Below are 10,074 nucleotides of genomic sequence, written 5' to 3'. Positions count from 1 at the left end.
AAATAGGAAGTATATTCTTCGCAGAGTGCTGTTGGAACTAAGTGGGCTAAATTTTCTCTCATCTCAAAAAAAACCCTCTAAGAACAGCAAAGTCCTTCACATGTTTTGAGCTTATCAGAATTGTAAACTTGAACAACAATTAAAAACAGGGATAGGTAATCTTTATGTTTTTTTTGTTGTTGTTGTTGTTGTTCGTTTTGTTTTTTTGATGACTCAGGTCTCACCTACCTGAATCGAATGGTTGCTTATCCCCATTTCTCTCTCCCACCTGAAGACTCAGGTGCCAGGTGGGTTGGCAAGACCAGGACTGGCAGGGGAAGCCTTTGCTCTCCATTTGCCACAAGATGCTTTTTGGAGTCAGCTGGGTTGCCAGGCGCATGAATATCACGGGCACCTGTTTCTACCACTGATGTCTGTAGAGGACTTTCCTGCTGCCTCCTCTCTGATTCTCACGCTAACAAGGTGGAATGACCCAGCCTGGGCCCCTGATCAGAGAGCAGCAGTGGCCTCAGTGACTAAAGTCTTTGTAATGTTGGATGGCCATTGGCTCTGCTCTCTGAAACAGAAGCACGTGGGACTTCAGAACTTGCGCCGTGATTACTATCCGTCCCTCTATGGGCCGGCCTCTGGGTGAGACTTAGAGCTAATCGCTGGTGTGCTGCGGAAATCACCATCAGTTTACCTGGGTGGTGACCACACATTTTTATATTTTGAGGACAAATGTGTACAGTGTTCTCTGGGATGGAACTCTGTGTGGTGGCAGTGGGTAAGGAGGTGGTATGTGGCCAGACTTGTTGGGTTTAAAACATTTGAACCCTGAAGTGTAGTGTTTAGTAGCAGTTGAGACTGCCCTCCATTGGTTATGGTTTTGCTACAATGTACATATTTCTCTTTTTTCCTTTATCTCAATTCATATTCTCCTTGTAGCTGGGAGGAGCATCTGAGGAATGCACAACAGGTGATCCATCATTTCTCATACATGAAAATACCTCCTACTCAAAATAATAGGTCATAAAACATGGGAATTAATTGAGAAGTATATGCACCTACTATGTCTTCACCCCCATGCTGGACACTGTGAAGAAATATAAAAACAAATGCTTACCATGGGAAAGAGAAGGTTAATACTATACCAGCAAAATGCAAAATAACATTTGATTAAGAGATAAATTGTGTGGTACCAATTCTAAATTTCAAAGAAACTCAGAGAGAAGGGTGAGAAGTCAGGGAGGCTTCATGAAGGACGTGGTGTTTTCTGGGACCCAAAGGATGCATAGAAAATGGCTTAGGCTGGAGGCAGCACGAGCCAAAGTATGGATGGGGTAGGAGTCATGGTGTGATTCTTGGGCAGTGAGGCAGGTCCCAGAGCAGAGGTATGGGGAGTAGAGGTGAGAAATAAAGCTGGTTGGTAGGGTGGGGGGAGTTTGGGGAGGGGGGTGCTCTGAGAGTTAAGCAAGGGCTTAAGACTCAGTCCCACTGAAGGTTCCTGAAAAGAAAAAGGCTGAGGTAACATTTAAGATGAGCTTGTATATTTCTTTCAGAGGGAGAAAACAAAGCATCCTGCAAATTGGCCAGTGAAATCATTTTTCTGTAGTTTCAATGGCTGATTTTTGTAGAGTGTTATTCCTTTCTCATTACAAGAGAAATGCATTTCCATAATGGAAAAAGACAAGCAGAAAAGAAAAAAATTAAAACATTCAAAACCCCATTAACCCTGAAATTAAAACTGCAAGTAGCTTGGTGTGTAGCCTTTCAGACCCGTTTTTAAGGACTGTGAGGGAGACTATTAGCTTTTCACCAAAATCCCTTCTCAAGTGATGAGAGTTGAGGCTGGAATGGGGCTGCCCGCCTTGAACCGAGTGGTTCAGCCTCCTTTGCAATGACATGTGGCCTCAAGAGTCAAGTCGAGCCAGCAGCTGTGAGCAGAAGCAATGTGTATAGCCTGCTTCAGAGATAATCTCTGGCCCTTCACCTTTGCTAGAAAGACAACAACTTTGAAAGCCATGTGTTGAAGACAATGAAACCATCATCAGCCCAAGTCCCCAAAAGTTCGAGTGGAGGAGAACTGCCTGCTGATCTGGTTCATCCAACAGGGACTGTCGCAGGTGCAAGAAATAAACTGTCTTGACTGAGTCACTACGTTTTTGGTCCCTTTGTTACAGCAGCTAACATTACCCTAGCATATTTGTTTATGTACATATACAAATATTTTTTTACAAAATGATTTGACTTAATATAGTGCATCAATAGGTCCCTTTTAATATTTTTTAGCCTTGTGTTGAAAATTTCAAATCTACAGAGAAGTTGAAAGAATAGTACAAATAACACTCAATTTGCTTTATTTCTCTCTCTATTTTTCTGAACAATTTCAAAGACACTAGACTTCATGATATGTCACCTCTAAATACTTTAATGTACATATTCAATAAAAATAGGCATTCTCCTCTCCTAAAAAGCCATAATACCATTATATTACTTAAGAAAATTTAATAGTTCCATAACATTATCTAATATGTAGAGCATATTCAAACCCAAATGCCCAAAGTATCTTTTAAGCTTTTTGTTTTGATCTATGATCAACTAAGGTACGTGCATTGTATGCAGTTATGTGTCTTTGGTCTTTAGTTCTCTATCCTTTTCTGATTTGTCATATTTTTTACTGTTTTGAAGAGTCCCAGACTCATAGAATATTTTATATTCTGAATTTGATTGGTTCCTCATAATAAAATCCAGTTTAATTATTTTTTGGCATGGATATCCTATGGGCAGTGTGGTATCCTGCTTTCTAACATCACATCAGCACTAGACAGTGCTGTTTGGTGATGCTGTTTGATCTCTAAGGTCAGGGAGTGACCACCAGGTTTCTCTAATGTAAATGTACACTCCTTTTTTAATTAGTAGGTAATTAGTAGGTAATCTATGGGATGGTTCTCAGACAGTAGTCTATTTCTAAACAACATTTCACCCAATTATCTTAGTATCTTTTGATGTGCTTTGCTTGAATTGATAATTACAGTGGGGTAGCAAAATAATTTTTCTAATTTTATCATCTCTTCTGCAATTATTAGTTGGCATTCTTCTCTGAAGAACTTTTCTCCCCCTTCTCGTTTAGGTATGTATGGACAGATAGATGGATCTATTTAATTTATTATCATCATGGTCTCAAGGGTACATTTTATTCAATTGGAGTACCTCATCAAAGTTTTTGATGATGAAATTGTATGGAGCCATCATAGTTCCTTTCGTTGGTCATGTAGGTTGCTCCCGCCTTTTTGCTACTAGGATGAATGGTGCTACAGTGAATGTACTTATATATTGATGTACATCTTTAGCTCTTTAAATTCCCCAAAGTGGGCATTTATACTACCAGATTGAAAGTATCACAACAATTAAATTTTTTTTTTTTCAAATTGTCCTCCAGAAATACTGTACCGTTTTCCATTTCCAGATGCACAGGAGAATGCCAGTTTCTATGTACATTTTCCAACCATCATCTTTTAAAAAGTCTTTGTCATTTTGGGGGAAGATTATGATTTTAATTTGTAACTTGTATGTAACTTCAGTTATTACACAGATTCATTTATTTGTCTCGTCTATTTAGAATGGCTCTTCCATCTACTTGTAAAAAGGTCCGAGATGACCGAGAAATGTGAACTCAAACAGTCTGAGAAATGGAACAATAAGAGGCCAACTAAGTGACGGTGCAAACGCGGAGGACAGTGGTTGCCTCTGACGGGGACAAGGGCAGGAATTGACTGGGAAGGGGCACAAGGCAACTTCATGGAGTGACAGGATCTTGATGGGGGTATGGGTTACATGGTTACATAATTCATTTGTTAAAACTTATTATATAGTCCTCTTAACGTGTGTACAGTTCACCGCGGGTCATTTCACCTCTAAAACAAAAACTGGGGAAACTGGGAACAATCAAACTCACAAAAATGTAACTGTGTGTTGGGCTATGGGGATGATGGGTGAGGAAAACAAAGACTTTGCCCTTACAGAGCGACAGTTAGGTGGGAAGGCAGACCAGTTAATTACATAATTATTCAATAAATGTAAAATTATAGATTATACTTTTGAAACAAAGGAAACACATGGATGGTCCTAAGAAGATACGGCAGAGGGGTCTGGATCTAGCTGGGGGAGGGAACAGTCGGAGAAAACCTCCCGAGGAGGTGACCTGGGCTGAGATTTGAGGCACCGTGGGAAGGGGGGTGAGTACTGCAAGAAGAGGAAACAGCACACGCAGACTCTCTAGCAGGAGGGGGCCTGGCACCCAAGAGGACCCAAAGGCAGTGTGGATGAAGCACAGGGCTGTATGGAAGGCCAGATCCCACAGGGCCTGTTGACTACAGGATGTATGTTGGTCTCCCTTCTGAAAGCCACAGAACGCCATGGAAGGGGTTTAAGCAGGCAAGGAAAGCGATCCCTCCCATGTGTTGGTGTCACTCTCCCTGCGGTAGGCAAAGTGGGCTTTGTGGGCAGGAGGAGTGGGAGTGTGGAGCGTGGGTAGGAAGGTGCAGAGAGGAGAAAGTGTCCGATTCTGAGAGTCACAAAAGGAAGAACGAAGGGTCTGGTTGGAAACTTTCACACTGGGCCTGCTGAGTTGGGGATGTTTTTGAGACATTCTCGTAGAGATTATTGAGTAAACAATTGGATATTCAGATCTGAAGATCAAAAGTGAGGTTTGCATTGGAAATGGAGATTTGAGAGTCACTAGCAGGTAACATCTTGATTTTGCCAGTTAAAATCGCGATGAACTAACCTAGAAAGAATATATAGAGCAGGGCTTCTTGGGGGTGGGGCATGACCTTGAATGGGAAACCATTACATCTCGGTTTCCAGCAACCTCTAACTGAAATTAAACTGTATCTTGCATTTATGGATGCAGGCAACAAGCCGCAGTAGTATTAGCAGTAACTGTGGTTTTTGTCACCAACAGAAATCACAGATATTTTCACATTTCATTAAATTTGTTGCAGATGTCTCAAAATACCCTTTACACCCAGCACTTGTTATTAAATGTGCTAATAAAGAAGCACATACATTACTGAATCACAGATTTCTAAAAATATTTTGATGACGATTTCAATAAAAGTGGTTTCCTTTGAGATCCTATGTATCTTTTTTTTTTTTTTTTTACTTCTGAGAAGAGAATCTAGAGAGTTCCGCATTCTGCTTAAGAGGTCTGCAATCCAACAACAGGAAAAAGCCCCCAGGTATCGACTGAGTAGAGAACCAAGCCTCGAGAAATTCCAGGACCAGGAGCTGGGGTGGAGGTGGATGAGACAGGGTGGAAGCCAGGAGAAGACTGTGGCTTCCCAGGAGCTCAGGGATGCAGTTTTTCAGGAGAATTGGTGGCCAGGCCAGTCTAAGTGGCTGAGAGGTCAACGGTGAGGAGTGAAAGAGACCCACCACACTCTGAGACGTGGAAGTCATTTGGTGAACAGCCGTTTTTTTGGAATGAGGAGTGTGAGAGCCAGATTGGAGTGGGCTGAGGAGTGCGTAGGAGGTGGGGAAATGGAGTCAGTCGGTGTAAATAATTATTTTGAGAACTTTGGCTGTGAAGAAGTAAGTGGAAGGGATGTGGGATCGAGGAAGGGCTGTTCGTTTTTTTGTTTTTTTTTTCTTTTCCGTTTTGGTAGGAGACAAATGCTGATGGGAAAGAGTTGGAGATCCAGGCAGGGAAAGGATGGTGGATGGAGTAAGGGTCTGGGATAGCTAGGAGGCAGGCTCCTGAGCACAGGTGGGGGGTGGGATTGAGGGGGCCCAGGTGGGCAGGTGGGAGTGAGGGGGCCCAGGTGGGCAGGTGGGAGTGAGGGGGCCCAGGTGGGCAGGTGGGAGTGAGGGGGCCCAGGTGGGGGGTGGGAGTGAGGGGGCCCAGGTGGGGGGTGGGAGTGAGGGGGCCCAGGTGGGGGGTGGGAGTGAGGGGGCCCAGGTGGGGGGTGGGAGTGAGGGGGCCCAAGTGGGCAGGTGGGAGTGAGGGGGCCCAAGTGGGCAGGTGGGAGTGAGGGGGCCCAGGTGGGGGGTGGGAGTGAGGGGGCCCAGGTGGGGGGTGGGAGTGAGGGGGTACAGGTGGGGGGTGGGAGTGAGGGGGCCTAGGCGGGCAGGTGGGAGTGAGGGGGCACAGGCAGGCAGGTGGGAGTGAGGGGGCCCAGGTGGGGGGTGGGAGTGAGGGGGCACAGGCGGGCAGGTGGGAGTGAGGCGGCACAGGCGGGCAGGTGGGAGTGAGGGGGCCCAGGTGGGGGGTGGGAGTGAGGGGGCCCAGGTGGGGGGTGGGAGTGAGGGGGCCCAGGCGGGCAGGTGGGAGTGAGGGGGCCCAGGTCGGGGGGTGGTGAGGACGGAAGGCGAGGAGGTGAGACTGGATTGGGCAGCTGTGCGCTGAGGAAGCTCCATCTGAGAACTGAGAACTAGAAGAAGGTGTGACGTGTTAGACAGTTGACCAGGGAAACTGGGTGGCATTGAGGAGTTCCAGGTGGTGGGTGGCTGTGACCTTTCAGGGGGCCGTTTTCCAAAGTTGTGTGATTTCTCTCCAGCAGTTGCCAGTGGCCTGGGTGCAGCGCAGAGACCAGGGATGGTGGTGAGGGGTGTGTGGCAGAGACGTGTGAAAAAAAAAGACAAAGGGGCAAGGGAATTCAGAGGATCAAGCACAGAATCTAGGCTCCTTAGGAACAGTGAGAGGGCAGACGGGGAGGGACCAGGGCAGCAGAGGTTCCCAGAGGGGGCGGGAAGGTCGCCGTAGAGGTGAGCAGGAGAGCTGGAAGGCCGGTGCTGATCAGTAGGTCCTGGAGATGGAGAACTTTGGGGGGATGCTGCAGTCTAGGGTGTGCCGTCGGTGGTGGGGCTGGCGCAGTGAAAGGGAGGGGGCACTTAAGAGGCGTTAGGAACTGAGAAGCTAGGGCGCGGCTGCATTAGCCGGGTACAGGCTGGAGTGTTAGGACTTCAGCTCCCCACCCCCGTTGTGGCGGCAGATCAGGAGATGGGCGAACAGGGATGGAGCCGCTGCCAGAGTCTTCACAGAATAAGGGAGAGGGGCCAGGAGACAAGAGCATAGCAGTGGGGTGTGCGATGGGGCAGGGGAGGGGGTGGAATGAAACAGATATGCCTCAGTGGACTGGCGCTTCCAACAGAAGCTGGGGAGCAGTGGTCTGGGAGCAGCATCGGGGAGCCAAAAGGGCACCCTCCTGCACCCCTGACCCTAAGGAAGGGGTGGAGGAGGGAGGTGCAGAAGGGGAGCCCTGGAAAGAGCTGCGGTGCCCCTGTCCTGTGCTGCAGGGAGCCTGGGCGGCCCACCCTTTTCCAAACGTGCCCATCTCTCCTTGGCCTAGGCTCTTCCTTCCACCCGCAATGCCCGCCCTCCCTCAGCTCCCCACGCCCACCCCCAGCTCCCCCAGTCCCGCGCATGCATTGAGAGCCGGCTGGAAAGCTGCATCTTCTGTGGAGCTTTCCCAGGTTTCCGCGCTGCCTTTCTATTACCCTCAGTAGATGTTGTCTTGAAGCGCAGGCATTAGTGGGCACTCCCTGAGGGCGGGGTGTGTTCTATTCCGTACTGTGTCCCCACGGCCCCTAACACCCGGCGACTTGGACACAAGGGTTTATAATTCCTTAATGAATAAAGCAATATAAAAACAAAACGAGAAGGTTTTAGGATGAAACATTGTATGTTGTAAATCACGTTTAAGGCAGATATGCACCTGAACAATAATACCTCGCAGATGAAAAAAAAAATTAATTGATAGCTGAATTTTAATTGGTTTTTAACGAGGTTTCTTTTTGTTTTGTTTTTAAAAAATGAATCAAAACCATTTTTTTAAAATGGAGTAAACTGAAATACATAGCACCACATAAAATGGGAGAAGAAGCCACTTTATTATAATCTTCCCTCATGCAATTTCTGAGCTGCTGAGTGCAATTAATACAGGGGACTCTTCCGGTCAGAGGCCACCACTTGCGGCACCGACAATTTCAGTGAACTGGGATAACAATTGGTGTTTGTGTCACCCGGCCTTGTGGCAGAATCACCCTAGTGGGAGCTTTGACTCTGGGCTGCCTTGCTTATCTGTTGAAAAAGGCAGGACCACATTCTGGGAAGCAGCCGCAGTTTAAACTGACAGTTGCCCCATTTTACTGCCATGCCCTATTTTAAAATTACCTACTGGAACTCAGACAAAGCACAGGAGTGAAGGAGAAATGAAGCATTGCTGGCTTTTCCCGAGATACAGACATACTACTAGTTGGTTGCTCCAGGAATGCTGCTCCTGGTCTCCGGCACCCTGGTTTGCCCACAGAGGGGCCTGCACACCAGGGAGCCCAATTAATCTACAATCTTATCATAAAAGAAAGATCCAGTGCAGTCTGGTGAATTATCTGGCGGAACACTCAGTCACAATAAGACGACTTCTGTTACAAAGTACAGTGGATCCTGGGTCGTTGACTGGGGGCCCTTCTGAGTTTCCTCTGTCCACGGAGAGCTGCTGCCCAGCTGTTTCTGTGTCTTTGTGTTCTTGCCCACCTGTGACAAAAGGAACTATCAGAGCTTTACAGAAGCCATCTGTCCCATCAGAGGGTGCTATGCCAGGACAAGAATGCTCTCTTCAGCTGGTTACTCTGGTCACCACCAGCGCGGAGGTTTCCAAGTCATTGATGATAACTGACTAATCTTTCAGCCTGAACTGGCCGTTGCATACAGGCAGCCCTGCCAACCTACTGACGTCTCAATACTTTCAAGCAATGTCAGGAGCCTCCACTATTCCAGGTAACAGTATTGCCTCACTGCTCTCGCTCCGGGTGACAATTCCTATTCTGGCTGTTACGGCTTTGTCACTGTGACTCCAACATGTGCATGTGGCTGAAACACTTTGCAACTGTCAGCTGTCAAGTGCTCATTGAGCTCCTGTTATGTGGTAGTCATTGGAAACATTATACGGCAATAAACACACCTGCTCTTGAGGAGCTCCAGCAGAGAGGAAGGTGTACCTCAAGACCAATTTGAATCCAGAGGGTTTTGTGGAAGTACAAAGATGGAACAAGAGCAAAGTCATCTGACCTCCAGGAAAAGCTTTGAAAATTCTTCCCAGAGGAGGTGCCCTCAGAACTGAGGGTCAGCAACAGGGGCTTGATTACCTTGCTAACGTATTTGAACTTGATCCCAAAGACAATGGAGAACCACTAAAGAATTTTTTAATAGACTGACATCATCCCATTTGCTTCTAGAGGGACCATTCTTACTGCAGCCTGGACGACTGGCCGGAAGCGGGGAGGTGAAGACAAAATCACCAGGGAAACAACTCCTACAACAATCCAGGTTAAAAAAAGAAAAAAAAAGGGACCCTGGTAAGGGAGGTGCTAGTGGACAGATTCAAGAGAGAAGAGATAAGGCAGTCCAGCTTCAGTGTCTGATTGCTGTCCAGTGTGAGGAGGAGCAGGAGGAGGAGTCTCAGATACTTTCCAGAATTCTGGCTTGGGCAGAAATGGATTCAGGAAGAGGATCGATTTGAGGGGAGAGGGTGAGGCATTCAGCAGCCTGAGTCTGAGGGCCTGTGGGACACGCCAAGGTGAACAGAACAACAGCTAAAATGGAAAACAAGCGCCAATGAAAATTCCCACCTAATGGTCTGTGCATTCCCTCTCCATGACATACATTTTGGGCCGGAGATGCTACGCTATTACTCAGGCGCACCTTGAGGGCACAGAATCTGTGCCAGAATGGAGGGGGCGGCTGTGACAGGCACCAGCCAGGTGTTAGGGATGACTCACAGCCCTCCCAGGGTGGGGCCCTTTGGCAGCTAGAACCGGGCATGTGTGACCTGTCTCATCTGCACAGAGGCCTGGGGACAGAAAGAAGGGAGGCCCAACCCACAGGAATTTGACAGTGACCAAGTAGAAGTTAGAGAAAATTAGAAGTGTGACTCACGAAACACATATGCTGTATGCTGAGGCCTGGCTGCTTTCATGACACGGTTAAGGGTGTTGGTAGGTTGACATTGACAGATTAATGGGAGAACAACTCCCTAAGAGCTGTTTGAAAGAGGAGAAGCTCAAGATTTCACAGACAGGATAGGCTGAGTAAAT

At 47.2% G+C, this 10,074-nt stretch overlaps 1 protein-coding gene across 1 annotated transcript in view; it reads right to left on the bottom strand.

Moving 5' to 3' along the window:
* Positions 1 to 10,074, bottom strand: part of MARCHF10 (membrane associated ring-CH-type finger 10) — a 69,369-nt gene that overhangs the window by 45,042 nt on the left and 14,253 nt on the right. The gene's annotated exons all lie outside the window — the stretch shown is intronic.

The sequence above is a fragment of the Furipterus horrens genome, unplaced genomic scaffold, assembly GCF_987537825.1.
Source record: "Furipterus horrens unplaced genomic scaffold, mFurHor1.1.pri manual_scaffold_11, whole genome shotgun sequence".
NCBI classification, from domain to species: Eukaryota; Metazoa; Chordata; class Mammalia; order Chiroptera; family Furipteridae; genus Furipterus; species Furipterus horrens.
Note: the sequence above shows the minus strand (reverse complement) of the source record. Positions and strands in the feature narration are given on the sequence as shown.